The sequence below is a fragment of the Oryctolagus cuniculus genome, chromosome 2 (assembly GCF_051225735.1).
Source record: "Oryctolagus cuniculus isolate XC-2025 breed Fujian yellow rabbit chromosome 2, ASM5122573v1, whole genome shotgun sequence".
Classification (NCBI taxonomy): Eukaryota; Metazoa; Chordata; class Mammalia; order Lagomorpha; family Leporidae; genus Oryctolagus; species Oryctolagus cuniculus.
In genome coordinates this window covers 38,762,548-38,766,864 of record NC_142868.1, presented here as the reverse complement: position 1 = coordinate 38,766,864, position 4,317 = coordinate 38,762,548, and the positions used below count along the sequence as shown (strand labels likewise).

General features: G+C 34.2%; 1 pseudogene; it reads right to left on the bottom strand.

The window, feature by feature from the left end:
- Nucleotides 1–817: 817 nt before the first annotated feature.
- LOC127490483 (U2 spliceosomal RNA) lies at nucleotides 818–933 on the bottom strand (annotated as a pseudogene).
- Between the last annotated feature and the right edge of the window lie 3,384 nt (nucleotides 934–4,317).

Below are 4,317 nucleotides of genomic sequence, written 5' to 3'. Positions count from 1 at the left end.
AATGCTCCCTGAAACTCATGTGGGAGACCCAGACTGAATTCTGGGCTCCTGACTTCACCCTGACCCAGCACTTCAGACACTAGGGAAAGTAAAACAGTGGCAGATAAATCTTTCTTTCTGTTTCTGTCTCTTTGTCTCTGTCTCTGTCTGTCTGTCTCTCTCTGTCTCTCTCTCTCTCATCCCCCCTTCCCTTTCAAATAAATAAAAATTTAAATAAGCCTCACTGGGCAAAAGCCAAGGTATTGGAAGGAAGCAGCATTTCATTCCTTTCTGGGGACTCAAGAGGAGAATCAGTTTTCTTGCTTTTAATCGCTTCTAGAGGCCACCCATCTTCCTTGATTAATGCATGCTCTTCCGTCCTCTTGAAAGCCAGGAATGACTGATTAAATCTTTCTCATATTCTATCACTATGACATTGAGTCTTCTGCTTCCCTTATTTGCATTTAGGGATTCTTAAAATCATTTTGGATCCAAAATCCTAAATTCTGGGTAATATTCCTATTCTGAGTTCAGCTGATTAGCAACTTCAATTCCAATTGCAATCACAATTTTCCTTTGGCATGTAGCATAACATATTCACAGATTCTGAAGATTAGAACATTTGTGGTGGTACATTTCTGACTACCACATTATTGTCCATTAAGCCTGAAGGCATCCAGATAGTATTTTTTCTGATTAATGACTTTATACATGATTTATTTTCAATTGTTGCAGAATACATTTTCTTCTTCTAAATATAATATACAAATAAAGTTATTTATCTTAATTTCAGTGACAGTAAATTATTATATATCATGCAGTTTGTGTGTTGCCATCCATACGATATTACTAATTAACCTCATTATAGCACTCACAGCATAAGTCAGGGTGTCATTATTAAATTGATAGGAACAGATACTACACTTGATCTTAGCCAAAAGGCCGAGAAGTGATGGGTGTCATTGTTTTTGTCCTCTTTTAAGAAGGAGAAACCAGGGGCCAGCATTCTGGCACAGCACGTAAAGCTGCTGCCTGCAAAACCAGCCTCCCATGTGGTTGCTAGTTTGTGTCTGGATGCTCCACTTCCAATCCCGTTCCCTGCTAGCAGCTTGTGAGAAGCAGCAGAAGATGGTTCAAGTATTTGAGCTCTTGCCCAGTGTGGGAGACCTGGATGGATCCCTGGCTTCTGGATCCTTTATTTATTAAATGATATAAATTTGTTCAAGCTGGCTAGTTTACAGAATGGAAAAGAAACATTTTTATTCATTTTATGAATTCAGAAAGTCAAGATAGACTAATTCTTGTTATTCTTACTTTTTTTCCCAAAGAGTTACCTTAAAAATGCCTTATTTCTAAGAGAATAATGTAAGCAATTGTGTTTTCTGCCAGAGGTTCCTGGTTTTCTATTATTTATCTCTTAGGTGATTGGGATAGTAAAGGAGTTAGGATAATACACTTTATAATAACGTTGTGTCTAGAAAAAAAGATACTGCTAATGTATCACTTAAATAATTTTCAACCAAGAGTGATAGATTAGAATCCAAAAGAGAATTAAATTTGTTATAAATGGTACTTTAGACTGTTAAAAAATAGAAACATTTCAGTGACAATTCCAAGTGTAATATTATTTATGTAAATAAGAATTTTCCTTCATATTAAGTATTATTTCCAGTATGAAAGGTAACACAGTTATATCTTTCTATTCAAGTGGAGTCTTCTCAAAAATCATGAAAAGATTGATCATAATGTAGTTTCATGCTGCTGGATAAATTAATTGTAGTAATCTAATTCAATACAAAAATAAGGAAATAGACCAAATAGCATGCAGTTTTCTTTTTGTGTTTTGCATATAAGTAAAATTTGATTCCTCACCCTAGAATAGAATATTAATACATGTGTATTTACTCAAAATGTAAGAAAGCATAAAGATAGATTGTACCATTGAGAACAGCAGCCCTTGTATCCTTCTTTTCCTTGCAGTATCCTGAGTCTCTCACCCATAACCCTAAAGAGCCTTTAACTTTCTTGTCTGATGGTACTGATGTCTGCAATGTGGCATTTTTGCAGTTTTTGCCTTTATTGCTGGCATCACTACCAGTTCCGCCTCATGGAAGAACTGCATACTACATGACATTGCTGCTATTCAAAGGTATCTATGGTCTCCAGAAACCCAGGTTCTAGTAACACTTTCTGATGTTATATTAGAGGTTCAGGCTGTTGCTAACGTAAGTCATCCTAACCTTTTTAGTTAACTGATTAAGATGGTCAATCTCATGACTATTCTTCTTGATTTACAGACCCTTTCCAAATTTCACTAAAAAGTGAGATTAAATTGCCTCTAATGGCACTTCTTTCTGCATTAAAAATGGTGATATTATCATACAATGTTATTATTCACACTTTCATGTAGTACTTTCTCTCAAAAAATATAACATAATTCTCCTCAGTGAATGGCATTTCATATTTTCTCAAATATACACACATAAACATAAATACAAGACCCACAGTTCCAGAATCCGAGTTCTGAAGTGTTAATTCTCTCTTATCCCAGTATCCAGTATGTCAAAAAAAGTTATCAAGTTCCTCCTTTTCAAGTTTTCATTTCAATATTTAAACACCTCTCCATTGGTGAGCCCACCAAAATGGTTACAAGGCAAAATGGTAAAGAGATTAAAATCTAGTTGCAGAAGAAGTTCAGCCTGGTTAAAGTCCAAGCTATTTTCTTTGCTAACTGTTCATAGAACTCCAATGTGCCTAATTCCCTTATTGGAAACCTGTAGTAGACTAAAGGAATAAAATAAAATTTTTGAGATATTATGTACTTTACAAAATCTGACATAGGAGCTGCTTAAAACCAGTTATTTTATCTCCAATTCTATTTGTTTTATACATAGTATAGTGCAATTGCATTTTATTTTTTATTTAAAAATTAACAGATATATAAAATTAAACATATTTATGGGGTTCTATATGGTGTTCATTAACACATGCATATTGTACAGTGTCCAATCAGGATAAATATGTTTGTATTTTCAAATATTTAATGTTTCTCTATTGTGAAAACAGAAAATCATTCTGAAGCCTGACATTTGCCTTTTTTTATTTTTAAATTGGCAAAGAAACAAAATTTTTATTAACTATCCACTGTGATTAAAATAGTTTCTGGCAAATCTCCAACCTTAAGAAGCTGAGAAAATAGCAAATGTCACATGTGAAGTGAGGCATTTCTAACTTGCTGGGATTGGTCAGAATAGCTTCTTTGAGTAAATTCATCTCAGCCATATAGCCCAAGCCCTCTGTGCAGGACATGTGTGTGGGTTTAATGCCAGCAAGGTAGCTATCCACTCATTTCCTATGTGCTGGGCTAACATAGAATTACTACTGGCAGGGAAGATTCACAAAACATGCCAAACACTTACTGTGGAAGAATTTCAATCAGGGCCGCATAAGCACTGACTATTGGGAAGCTACAACTTTGGCAGACAAAAGTAGCAAGTGATTTTCGTGTGGATTCAAGTGTCTTAAAATTGATGAAAGAAGAAGCAAACTATATAGCAATCATAAGTCATATGAGGCATGACTCATCTGAGAGCAGTGGAGGGGTGGTCTCAAGGAACGTGGGGACCACTAGGGGATGCTATAGGCACAAGGTCACATGGACTGAACTCTTTATTAAACATGTAACTGCTACTTACAATCATGTGACACTTTACATTTAAAGCATTACATTCATGTTTTCCCATTAGATTCTTATGAAAATATGTGAGGAAATTGGCAGTATCCTCTGTTGTAAACTGAAAGTAAAGTTTAGGGAGTTCAAGTTAGCTGCACTATCCAAGAGATACTAAACAGGCAAATTAGGCATAAAATTAGGCATATATATATATATATATATATGACAAAATTTCCATCACACAAATATTTACTTCACATAATAAAGCAACTCTTCATACATCTATACATCCATAAAAAAGATGCAGCTAAATTATAAAAGTAAACATTAGACAGAAAAAAATCACAGTGCCAGGGAATATGTGATGATTAAAGTACTTTGGAATGAATCTGCAGTGGTATTCATCTCAGTCATTGAAAGTATTTTTTATTCTTAAAAATAAATGAAATTGATCCATAATAAAAATTCTCTCCAGTTATCACACAGACACTATTTCTTACCTTGGAAAAATCCAATTGTAGGAGATATCATTAAATGGTAATTACAATGACTCATGTAATTTACCGAATGGTTCAGAAGCATTTACTTATGCAGTTTCTACATCTATTGGTTAGCTTTGAAACAACACTTTCTAAATTATTACATGTCATGTAAGAAATATTTCT